Source organism: Heptranchias perlo, chromosome 22 (genome assembly GCF_035084215.1).
Source record: "Heptranchias perlo isolate sHepPer1 chromosome 22, sHepPer1.hap1, whole genome shotgun sequence".
NCBI lineage: Eukaryota > Metazoa > Chordata > Chondrichthyes > Hexanchiformes > Hexanchidae > Heptranchias > Heptranchias perlo.
In genome coordinates, this window is record NC_090346.1 from 19142035 (window position 1) to 19155526 (window position 13492).

Consider the following 13492-nt stretch of genomic DNA (forward strand, 5'->3'; position numbering starts at 1 on the left):
TGAACAGCTCCTGCCAACAAATGCCTTGGGTCATTTAGATTGCTGGTCCTTGTATGTTTTCTCTCTATGCCACGCAGTGAGAAAGCGATGTGCTACATGCTGTTTTTGCATCAGGCTAAGTGGGCAATTGGAAATCTGATTCTGTAAATAATGACCAACCATTTTATTCCACGCTTTAGACATAAGCCACCTCATCAATTCTCAACTCAGCTAATTTGTCACTCCTGCTCCACTAGTAGAATATATGATCCTTAAATTCAACACCCTGGCATCCTGAATTGAGAAGATAAATTGCCATCTGGATCCCAAGGGTGCCCAGAACACCAGTAGCTACTCAGTATTTCACTGAATCAAACATCCTACTGTAAGGAAAGGGTTAATCAGACTGTCCTGAAGTCTAATATTATTTTACTACTATTGATTTCTCTTTATATTGTAGTAAAGTTCCCTTTGCCTGTTAAGCAGGGATGTTTAAATCAATTTAAAGTACCACTAGGCTATTTGATCCTGTGTAGACTCTGCAGCAATACTCAGTTTGGTCACTTCAGTAAACTTAATTAAAAGACATGCCAGTGCATACTGGTATCAACTGACTAAATATATGAATGAAGTGCAGGAAAAAGTTAGTTCTACAAAGGAAAACATCTGGGTATACATCATCCTTTTAAATTGGGGTTTCTGAAGCAGATTGATTCAGTACCATTTCTTATCAGTCAAAGACAGAATTATAATTGAAGTTTTCCATTGGTGGAACATCAATTATGTGTGACCAGAGTGAAATTATCGATAAGAATACAAAGTAAGGGAGTTACGCTGATCTGTGGAAAAAAGAGCTGGTTAAGTAAGGAAAACTAAAGTTACTGATAAGGGATAAGTTATATAATTATGTAACGCAGAGTTATGTGGATTGTCACGTGGTAGAAGGAAGAGAAATGTAGAAAAATTGGCTGTTTGTAATGAGTATTTGGATTGGTAAAGGGCCTAAGACACTGAGCTCAGAAATGTAACATGTTTGAGTCCTTCAATCAAAGCAGCAAAGTTTAGTCGTAAGTATCGTCTTTTAAGTGTATGTTTAAGCACTAAGAGCGTTGGGAGAGCGCAGAGCACCATGGGAGCGGCCCCAAGTATTTATGCGGCAGCGGCAGCAGGGCGGGGAAAATAAACAGAGAATTTACAAAAGTGACGTCACAGTCGACGAAGAGGAGGAGACCGTGAAAGTGAAGGTAAGTCAGTGTACGCTCTACAGTATTAATTGCAGCTGGTTATCATTGATTGAGAAATAATTATTTTAAAAAGGTTAAATAAATAGAATAACTAGGCGTTAGAGTATTAAGATAAAACATAAGCAACAAATAACATAAGAGGCATATATATTTATATAAGTGAACTCTAAATAGAATGGAGGGACAGCTGAAACTCATTGCCTGTAATTCCTGTGCCACTTCAGGTGCCCTGGGTGACCATGTCTGAAGAAAGTGCCTCCGGTTGTTCGGACTCAGTTTGTGAGCTTGAGGAGCAGCTGGAATCACTGCAGGGCATACGGGAGGCTGGGAATTTCCTGGATCGTACGTTCCAGGTGGTAGTGACCTCACAGCCACAGAAAGCTGAGGACAGTAAGTGGGTCGCCATCCGGCAGGGTAGAAAGAGGCAAGCAGTGCAGGAATCCTCCAGGAGTGTGTCGCTCACTAACCAGGTTTCAGTATTGAATACCGGTGAGGGTGAAGACACCTTGAAGGAGCACAGTCCGGAGCATTGCACCGTGGGGCAAAGGACTGCACATGGGGACACGGCGAAGTGTAGAAATACAGTGGTTATAAGGAATTCAATAGTCAGGGGACAGACAGGCGCTTCTGCAGCCGCCATGAGCCTGGCATGTGTTACTTCCCTGGTGCCAGGGTAAAGGACATCACTGAGAGGGTGTGGTCCATGTGGGAACCAGTGACATACGAAGGAAAAGGGTCGAGGTCCTGCAGTCAGTTTCAGGAGCTAGGGAGGAAGTTAAAAAGCAGGACCTCAAAAGGTAGTAATCTCTGAATTATTCCCAGTGCCACGAGTTAGCGAGTATAGTAAGATAAAACAGGTTAATATGTGGCTGGAGAAATGGTACAGGAGGGAGGGCTTCAGATTCCTGGGGCATTGGGACCAGTTCTGGCGCAGGAGGGATCTGTTCAAGATGGACGGGTTGCACCTCAACAGAGCTGGGACCAACGTCCTCATGAGGAAGTTAACTAGTGCTGTGGGGGGAGGGTTTAATTTAATTTGGCAGGGGGATGGGCACCAGGATGAAACATTAGAGAGGAGAAACAAGGTGCACAGAGGACTGGGAGGGACAAATAGCACTAGAATAAAGAATAGTTCAGAAACAGGAGGGATCAGACAAGGGGCAAATGTGAGGCAATCTCTAAGATGAGTTTGGAGTTCATGTGCATAAATGCAGCTAACATGGTAAATAAGCTTGGTGAGCTTCAGACACAAGTCGGCACACGGGACTATGATATTGTGGCAAAAACAGCGACCAGACTCGAAGGAGGGGAGGATTAGGTACTTAATATTCCTGGCTGCAAGGCATTCAGGAAAGATAGGGAAGGAAAGAAAGTAGTGGGGCGGGGGGGGGGGGGGGGTGGCGGTGGTGGTGGAAGTATTGATCAAAGAAACTATTACAGCACTGGAAAGGGATGATGTAGTTGAGGGGTCAAAGACAATCTATTTGGTTAGAATTAAGGAACAATAGAGGAGCTATTATGCTACTGGGTGTATACTATAGGCCACCAAATAGAGGAGCAAATTTGCAGGCAAATTACAGAAAGGTGCAAGAACTATACAGTAGTGATAATGGGGGACTTCATTTATCCCAATATAGGATGGGATAGTAACAGTGTAGAGGGAAAAGAGGTGGAGGAATTCCTGAAATGTGTTCAACAGAACGTTCTTGATCAGTGTATTTCCAGCCCAACAAGAAAGGACACAGTGCTGGATCTAGTTCTGGGGAATGAGGTAGGGCAGGCGGAGCATGTTTCAGTTGGGGAAAAGTGATCATCATATCAGGTTTAGCGTAGTTATGGAATAGGACAAGGAACAATCAAGCGTAAAAATACTTCACTCGAGGAGGGCTAATTTCAGTGAGTTAAAAAGGGATCTTGCCCAGGTGGATTGAAATCAAAAATTGGTAAGACGGTAAAAGGTGGCCTTCAAGGAGGAAATGGTTCGGGTACAGAGTAGACACATTCTCACGAGGAGGAAAGGAAGGACATCCAAAGCTACAGCTCTCTGGATAACTAAAGATATAGAGATTAAATTGAAACTGAAAAAAAGAGGCTTATGACACACGCAAGGCAAATCGTGTTTAACTAGCCTGATCGAGATTTTTGATGACGTTAGAGAGGGCAATGCAGTTGATGTGGTGTATATGGACTTTCAAAAGGCGTTTGATAAAGTGCCACACGGTAGGCTTATCATCAAGATTGCGGCCCATGGAATAAAGGGGGCAGCAGCAACATGGATACAGAATTGGCTAAGTGACAGGGAACAGAGTAGTGGTGAATGGTTGTTTTTCCGACTGGAGAGAGGTGTACAGTGGTGTTCCCCAGGGGTCACTGCTGGGACCACTGCTTTTCTTGATATATATTGATGACGTGGTCTTGGGTGTACAGGGCATAATTTCAAAATTTGCAGATGACACAAAACTTGGAAGGGTAGTAAACAGTGAGGGGGAACAGTGATAGACTTCAAGAAGATACAGACAGGTTGGTGACATGGGCGGATACATGGCAGATGAAATTTAACGCAGAAAAATGCGAAGTGATACGCTTCGGTAGGAAGAATGAGGAGAGGCAATATAAACTAGAGGGCACAATTCTAAAAGGGGTACACGAACACAGAGATTTGGGGGGCATATCTGCACAAATCGTTGAAGGTGGCAGGGCAGGTTGAGAAAGTGGTTAAAAAGCATGCGGGATCCTGGGCTTTATAAATAGAGGCATGGAGTACAAAAGTATGGAAGTCATGACGAACCTTCGGAGTATTGTGTCCAGTTCTGGGCACCGCACTTTGAAGGCCTTAGAGAGGGTGCAAAAGAGATTTACTAGAATGATTCCAGGGATGAGGGACTTTAGTTACGTGGATAGACTAAAGAAACTGGGGTTGTTCTCCTTGGAGCAGAGAAGGTTGCGAGGAGATTTGATAGAGGTATTCAAAATCATTAAGGGTCTAGACAGAGTAGACAGAGAGAAACTGTTCCCATTGGCGGAGGGGTCAAGAACCAGAGAACAGCGATTTAAGGTGATTGGCAAAAGAACCAAAGGTGACATGAGGAAAAGCTTTTTAACACTGAGTGGTTAGGATCTGGAATGCACTGCCCGAGGGGATGGTGGAGGCAGATTCAAACAGGGCCTTCAAAAGGGAACTGGATAAGCACTTGAAAGGAAAAAATGGCCTCCTTCTGTGCTGCAACCTATATGATTCTATAATACAGCAGAGAACCAAGCTGAATACAGAAAGTACAGAGGAGATCTAAGAAAAGGGAACAATAGGGGCAAAGAGAGAGTATGAGAATAGATTAGCAGCTAACATAAAAGGGAACCCAAAAGTCTTTTATAAACAGATAAATAGTATAATGGTAGTCAAAGGAAGGGTGGTGCCAATTAGGGACAAAAAAGATCATCTTGTGGAGGCAGGGGGGGTATGGCTGAGGCACTAAATGAATACTTCGCATCAGTCTTCACTAGTGAAGACTATGTTGCTATTGTAGCAGTAAAGGAGGAGGTAGTAGCGATACTGGATAGGATAAAAAGAGGTAGAATCATAGAAAATCTACAGCACAGAAGGAGGCCATTCGGCCCATCGTGTCCGTGCTGGCTGAGAAACAAGCCATGCCGCCTAATCCTACTTTCCCGCATTTGGTCTGTAGCCCTGCAGGTCACGGCTCTTCAGGTGCACATCCAGGTATTTTTTTTTTAAAATGAGTTAAGGGTTTTTGCCACTACCACCCTGTCAGGCAGTGAGTTCCAGACACCCACTACACTCTAGGTGAAAAAATGTTGCTCATTTCCGCTCTAATCCTTCTACCAATCACTTTAAATCTATGCCCCCAGGTTATTGACCCCTCCGCTAAGGGAAATAGGTCCTTCCTATCCACTCTATCTAGGCCCCTCATAATTTTGTACACCTCAATCAAATCACCCCTCAGCTTCCTCTGTTTCACTGAAAACAACCCCAGCCCATCCAATCTGTCATCATAGCTAAAATTCTCCAGTCTTGGCAACATCCTCGTAAATCTCCTCTGCACCCTCTCTGGTGCAATTACATCCTTCCTGTAATGTCGTGACCAGAACTGTGCGCAGTACTCAAGCTGTGGCCTAACTAGTGTTTTATACAGTTCCAGCATAACATCCCTGCTTTTATATTCTATGCCTCGGCTAATAAAGGAAAGCATTCCATATGCCTTCTTCACCACCTTATCTACCTGTCCTGCTACCTTCAGGGATCTGTGGACATGCACTCCAAAGTCCTTCATTTCCTCTACACCTCTTAGTATCCTCCCATTTGTTGTGCATTCTCTTGCCTTGTTTGCTTGCTTGCCCCAAATGCATTACCTCACACTTCTCTGGATTCCAGTCGCAAACACAGCCCTCGACCATTACCCTTCGCTTCCTGCCACTGAGCCAATTTTGGATCCAATTTGCCACATTCCCTTGGATCCCTTGGGCCTTTACTTTTTTGACCAAACTGCCATGTGGGACCTGGTCAAAAGCCTTACTACAATCCATGTGGACTACATCAATTACACTACCCTCATCGATCTACCTTGAAAAATTCAATCAAGTTAGTCAGACATGACCTCCCCTTAACAAATCTGTGCTGACTGTTCTTGATTAGTCCGTGCCTTTCTAAGCGACAGTTTATCCTGTCCCTCAGAATTGATTCCAATAATTTACCCACCACCGAGGTTAGGCTGATTGGCCTGTAGTTACTCAGTCTATCCTTTGCGCCCTTTTTAAATAACGGTACAATGTTAGTAGTCCTCCAATCCTCCGGCACTACGCCTGTATCCAGTGAAGTTTGGAAAATCATTGTTAAAGCCTCCGCTATTTCCCCCCTGGATTCTTTTAGCAGCATGGGATACATTTCATCCGGCCCTAGTGATTTATCCACATTCAAAGATGCTAATCCCCTTAATACTTCCACTCTCACTATGTTTATCCCATCCAATATTTCACACTCCTCAACTTCAATCCCAGCATCATCACTCTCCTTTGAGAAGACAGTCGCAAAGTATTCATTAAGAACCATACCCACATCTTCCGCCTCCACACATAGTTTACCTTTTTAGTCTCTAATAGGCCCTACTCTTTCCTTAGTTATCCTCTTGCTCTTAATGTATTTATAAAAGTGGACTGTAAAAGCTTCTACAAGTATGTAAAAAAAATTAGTGAAGACAAATGTAGGTCTCTTACAGTCAGAAACAGGAGAATTTATAATGGGGAAGAAGGAAATGGCAGAGCAATTAAACAAATACTTTGGTTCTGTCTTCACGGAAGAGGACACAAATAACTTCCCAGAAATGCTAGGGAACCAAGGGAGTAGTGAGAAGGAGGAATTAAAGGAAATTAGTATTAGTAAAAAAAGTGCTAGAGAAATTAATGGGACTGAAAACCGATAAATCCCCAGGGCCTGATAATCTGCATCCCAGAGCACTAAAAGAGGTAGCCATGGAAATAGTAGATGCATTAGTTGCCATCTTCCAAAATTCTATAGATTATGGAACAGTTCCTGAAGATTAGAGGGTGACAAATGTAACCCCACTATTTAAAAAGGAGGGAGAGGAAACAGGGAACTACAGACCAGTTAGCCTAACACCAGTAGTAGGGAAAATGCGAGAGTCTATTATAAAGGATGTGATAACAGGACACTTAGAAAATATCAATGGGATTAGACAAAGTCAACATGGATTTATGAAAGGGAAATCATGTTTGACAAACCTACTGGAGTTTTTTGAGGATGTAACTGGTAGAATAGATAAGGGAGAACCAGCGGATGTGGTTTATTTGGATTTTCAGAAGGTCTTTGATAAAGTCCCACATAAGAGGTTAGTGTGCAAAATTAAAACACATGGAATTGGGGGTAATATACTGGCATGGATTGAAAATTGCTTAACAGACAGGAAACAGAGAGTAGTCTTTTTGGGGTGGCAGGGATCAGTGCTTGGGACCCAGCAAGTCACAATATAAATCAATGATTTGGGTGAGGGAACCAAATGTAACATTTCCAAGTTTGCTGACGACACAAAACTAGGTGGGATTGTGAGTTGTGAGGAGGATGCAAAGAGGCTTCAGAGCGATTTAGACAAGTTGAGTGAGTGAGCAAATACATGGCAGATGCAGTATAATGGGGACAAATGTGAAGTTATCCACTTCGGAAGGAAAAACAGAAAGGCAGAGTATTATTTAAATAGTGATAGATTGGGAAATGTTGATGTACAAAGGGACCTGGGTGTCCTTATACACCAGTCACTGAAAGCAAACATGCAGGTGCAGCAAACAGTTGGGAAGGCAAATGGTATGTTGGCCTTCATTGCAAGAGGATTTGAGTACAGGAGCAAGGATGGCTTACTGCAATTATACAGGGCCTTAGTGAGACCACATCTGGAGTATTGTGTGCAGTTTTGGTCTCCTTACCTTGCCATAGAGGGAGTACAGTGAAGGTTCACCAGACTGATTCCTGGGATGGCAGGACTGTCTTATGAGGAGAGATTGGATCGACTCAGCCTGTATTCACTCGAGCTTACAATGAGAGGGGATCTCATTGAAACATATAAAATTCTGACAGTGAAGGAACGGCACTCTATTCTGACAGGGCTAGACAGACTGGATGTTTCCCCTGGCTGGGGGGTCCAGAACATGCAAGTAACATTCGCTCCAGATAAGTGCCAGGCAGTGACTATCTCCAACAAGAGTGTCCAACCACCTCCCCATGACATTCAACGGCATTACCATCGCCGAATTCCCCCACCATCAACATCCTGGGGGTCACCATAGGAACATAGGTCACCATTGACCAGAAACTTAACTGGACCAGCCACATAAATACTATGGCTACAAGAGCAGGTCAGAGGCTCACCTCCTGACTCCCCAAAGCATTTCCACCATCTACAAGGCACAAGTCAGGAGTGTGATGGAATACTCTCCACTTGCCTGGATGTGTGCAGCTCCAACAACACTCGAGAAGTTCAACACCATCCAGGACAAAGCAGCCCGCTTGACTGGCACCCCATCCACCACCCTAAACATTCACTCCCTTCACCATCGGCGCACTGTGGCTGCAGTGTGTACCATCCACAGGATGCACTGCAGCAACTCTCCAAGGCTTCTTCGAAAGCACCTCCCAAACCCATGACCTCTACTACCTAGAAGGACAAGAGCAGCAGGCACATGGGAACATCACCACCTGCACGTTCCCCTCCAAGTCACACACCATCCCGACTTGGAAATGTATTGCCGTTCCTTCATCGTTGCTGGCTCAAAATCCTGAAACTCCCTTTCTAACAGCACTGTGGGAGAACCTTCACCACACGGACTGCAGCAGTTCAAGGCGGCGGCTCACCACCACCTTCTCAAGGGCAATTAGGGATGGGCAATAAATGCTGGCCATGCCAGCGATGCCCACATCCCATGAACGAATGAAAAAAAAGGGTCACAGTCTCAGGATACAGGGTAAGACATTTAGGACTGAGATGGGATGAGAAATTTCTTCACTCAAAGGGTGGTGAACCTGTGGAATTCTCTACCACAGAAGGCTGTAGAGGCCAAGTCTCTCTTCCACAAACGGCAATTGATACTAGCTCAATTGCTAAATTTAAATGCGAGATAGATAGCTTTTTGGCAACCAAAGGTATTAAGGGATATGGGCCAAAGGCAGGTATATGGAGCTAGATCACAGATCAGCCATGATCTTATCAAATGGCAGAGTAGGCACGAGGGGCTGAATGGCCTACTCCTGTTCCTATGTTCCTAAGTCACTGAATATATTTAAGAAGGAGCTAGATAGATCTCGACACAAACGACATCAAAGGGTATGGGGAGAGAGCGGGAAAATGGTATGGAGATAGAGGATCAGCCATGATCATGTTGAATGGCGGAGCAGGCTCGAAGGGCTGAATGGCCGACTCCTGCTCCTATTTTCTATGTCTATAAAACATGTTTGGGTTTTCTTTGATTTTACCTGCTAATATTTTTTCATGCCCTCTTTGCTTTCCTAATTTCCTTTTTAACTTCACCCCTGCACTTTGTATACCCCTTTAAGCTTTCCGTAGTATTGGGTGCCCAGTGTATATCATAGCCTTTCTTTTTGGTACTTAAAAGGTTGGCAGTACTCAAAGTAGAAAAGTCACCCAGTCCAGATGAGATGCATCCTAGATTACTGAGGGAAGTAAGGGTAGAAATTGCAGAGGATCTTCTAATCCTCCTTAGATATGGGGCAGTGCCAGAGGACTGGAGGATTGCAAATGTTACACACCTGTTCAAAAAAGGCAAAAGGGATAATCCTGGAAATCACAGGCCAGTCTGCCCAATGTCAGTGGTGGGGAAACTTTGAGACACAATAATCTGGGACAAAATTAAATGGCACTTGGAAAAGTATGGGCTAATAAATGAAAGTCAGCACGGATTTGTTAAAGGAAAATTGTGTTTGACTAACTTGATTGAGTTCTTTGATGAAGTAACGGCAAGGGTTGATGAGGGTAATGATGTGTATATGGACTTTCAAAAGGCACATAATAGACTTGTCAGCAAAATTGAAGTCCATGGGATTAAAGGGACAGTGGCAGCATGGATATAAAATTGGCTAAGGGACAGAAAGCAGAAAGTAGTCGTAAACGGTTGTTTTTCAGACTGGAGGGAAGCATACAGTGGTCAGTATAAGGACCACTGCTCTTTTTGATATATATTAATGACCTGGGCTTGGGTTTACAGGGCACAATTTCCAAGTTTGAAGATGACACAAAACTCAAATGTAGTAAACAATATGGAGGATAGTAACAGACTTCAAGAGGACAGACAGACCGGCGAAATGGGCAGACACATGGCAGATGAAAACTAACATGGAGAAGTGTGAAGTGATGCATTTTGGTAGGAAGAGTGAGGACAGGCAACATAAACTAAATAGTACATTTTTAAAGGAGGTGCAGGAACAGAGACCTGGGGTGTATTTACACAAATCTCTGAAGGTGGCAGGACAAGTTGAAAAGGCTGTTAAAAAAGCATACAGGATCCTGGGCTTTATTAAAAGGCAAGGAAGTTATGCTAAACCTTTATAAAACACTGGTTAGACCTCAGCTGGAGTAGTGTGTCCAATTCTGGGCACCACACTTTGAAGGCCTTAGAGAGGGTGCAGTAGAGAGTTAGTAGAATGGTACCAGGGATGAGGGACTTCAGTTATATGGAGAGACTGGAGAAGCTGGGGTTGTTCTCAGAATAGAGGAGGTTAAGAGGAGATTTGTTATGAGGTATTCAAAATCATGAACGATTTTGATAGTTTTTCCTTATTTACTCTGTTTCCAGTAGCAGAAGAGTCAGTTACCAGAGGACACAGATTTAAGGTGATTGGCAAAAGAACCAGAAGCGACATGAGGAAACATATTTTTACGCAGTGAGTTGGTATGATCTGGAATGCATTGTCTGAAAGGGTGGTGGAAGCAGATTCAATAGTAACTTTCAAACGGAATTGGATAAATACTTGAAGGGAAAAAATTTACAGGGCTAGGGGAAAGAGCAGGGGAGTGGGACAACTCTACCAAAGAGCTGGCACAGCCACGATAGTCCGAATGGCCTCCTTCTGTGCTGTATCATATGATGATACTGTGATTACATGTACTGTATGCTTAATAAATCTGTGATTTCATTGTTTAAGAACCTTATTGATTTGAGGGGTACATTATAAATAAGAACCCCTCCGCTAACACTACTTTAATTAAGCAACCCAAGCCCAATTTTTAACATGAAGCACTTGAAGTATCGAAGAAGGAGGACCAGAAGATTTCATTGACAGTCTCCCACATGATTACACTTTATTCATACTAGACTACTTCAATGTCAGTTGTTGCGTGTGGTCATCTTTATGTTAGTTGCAGAAGTCTCAAAGTCTTCTCAAAAGGGAAAAAAAAAAATCAGCCTTTTGCTGGGGCTTTGTCATGTCTCCAATCTGTGGACCTTCACCCTGGCATGATATGGGCAAGCAGAGTCTGGTAGAAGACATAACTCCACTGCAGCCTTGCTCCACATACCACCGAAAGCTGATTTCACAGTACTGGTTATAGTCTTTCAAATGTTTGGTAAGGCCTTTGTGTAGGAAACAGATCCACCCCACCAGGCAGATCATGGGGCTATCAAAACTTATGCAAGGTTTGGTCCAGGTTTATTGGGTTCTCATATTAAGTGAGAATTGCATGTCTCCTTGTGCTCAAAGATCTCATCCAGTCTACTTCGAGGCAAGAACAAGCAACCATTAATAACCTAGATTTGAGCCCTCGTGCATTTGCTAGGTTTCCTGTTTCTCTGTTACGACTATTATGATATCCCATTGACATGACTTGGACATATATCGCCGTTACTTCACTGTCACTGGGTCAAACTCCTGGAACACTATCTAACAGCATTATGGCAGCACCTTCACTACATGGATTGCAACGGTTCAAGAAGGTCTGCCACCACCTTCTAAAGGCAACTAGGGATGGGCAATGAATGCCGGCCTTGCCAGCGACATCCACGTCCAGAGAATTAATTTTTTAAAAATTACCTCAGCTGCTTGGGTTCTTGAGACTGTCAACCAGGATTACCCCCTACATTTCTGATTCAACCACACACACTCTTCTGTAGGATGGTCTGATCCAATTTTGAGGGTGATCTCAATTTCAGAAGGATGCAGACATGCAAGGCAAGACTGCTTTTTGTCATCCAACTTTAAAAAAAATTTGTTCATGGGATGTGGGCGTCGCTGCCAAGGCCAGCATTTATTGCCTATCCCTAATTGTCCTTGAGAAGGTGGTGAGCCGCCTTCCTGAACCGCTGCAGTCTGTGCGGTGAAGGTTCTCCCACAGTACTGTTAGGAAGGGAGTTCCAGGATTTTGAACCAGCGACAATGAAGGAACGGCGATATATTTCCAAGTCGGGATGGTGTGTGACTTGGAGGGGAACGTGCAGGTGGTGTTGTTCCCATGTGCCTGCTGCCCTTGTCGCAGGTTTGGGACGTGCTGTCAAAGAAGCCTTGGCGAGTTGCTGCAGTGCATCCTGTGGATGGTACACACTGCAGCCACAGTGCGCCGGTGGTGAAGGGAGTGAATGTTTAGGGTGGTGGATGGGGTGCCAATCAAGCGGGCTGCTTTGTCCTGGATGGTGTTGAGCTTCGAGTGTTGTTGGAGCTGCACTCATCCAGGCAAGTGGAGAGTATTCCATCACACTCCTGACTTGTGCCTTGTAGATGGTGGAAAGGCTTTGGGGAGTCAGGAGGTGAGTCACTCGCCGCAGAATACCCAGCCTCTGACCTGCTCTTGTAGCCACAGTATTTATATGGCTGGTCCAGTTAAGTTTCTGGTCAAGGGTGACCCCCAGGATGTTGATGGTGGGGGATTCGGTGATGGTAATGCCGTTGAATGTCAAGGGGAGATAGTTAGACACTCTCTTGTTGGAGATGGTCATTGCCTGGCACTTGTCTGGCGCAAATGTTACTTGCCACTTATGAGCCCAAGCCTGGATGTTGTCCAGATCTTGCTGCATGCGGGCTCGGACTGCTTCATTATTTGAGGGGTTGCGAATGGAACTGAACACTGTGCAATCATCAGCGAACATCCCCATTTCTGACCTTATGATGAAGGGAAGGTCATTGATGAAGCAGCTGAAGATAGTTGGGCCAAGAACACTGCCCTGAGGAACTCCTGCAGCAATGTCCTGGGGCTGAGATGATTGGCCTCCAACAACCACTACCATCTTCCTTTGTGCTAGGTATCACTCCAGCCACTGGAGAGTTTTCCCCCTGATTCCCATTGACTTCAATTTTACTAGGGCTCCTTGGTGCCACACTTGGTCAAATGCTGCCTTGATGTCAAGGGCAGTCACTCTCACCTCACCTCTGGAATTAAGCTCTTTTGTCCATGTTTGGACCAAGGATGTAATGAGGTCTGGAGCTGAGTGGTCCTGGCGGAACCCAAACTGAGCATCGGTGAGCAGGTTACTGGTGAGTAAGTGCCGCTTGATAGCACTGTTGACGACACCTTCCATCACTTTGCTGATGATTGAGAGCAGACTGATGGGGCAATAATTGGCTGGATTGGATTTGTCCTGTTTTTTGTGGACAGGACATACCCGGGCAATTTTCCACATTGGCGGGTAGATGCCAGTGTTGTAGCTGTACAGTGAAATTCAACTATGTCATTGCAGGTACTTCCAAATTCATTTCCATGAATTTCAACACAAGGAATTCCCCACTTTGATCTTTCTATGGATTC

At 44.4% G+C, this 13492-nt stretch overlaps 1 protein-coding gene across 5 annotated transcripts in view; it reads right to left on the reverse strand.

The window, feature by feature from the left end:
- Positions 1-13492, reverse strand: part of gid4 (GID complex subunit 4 homolog) — a 55837-nt gene that overhangs the window by 25181 nt on the left and 17164 nt on the right. The window lies entirely within an intron of this gene.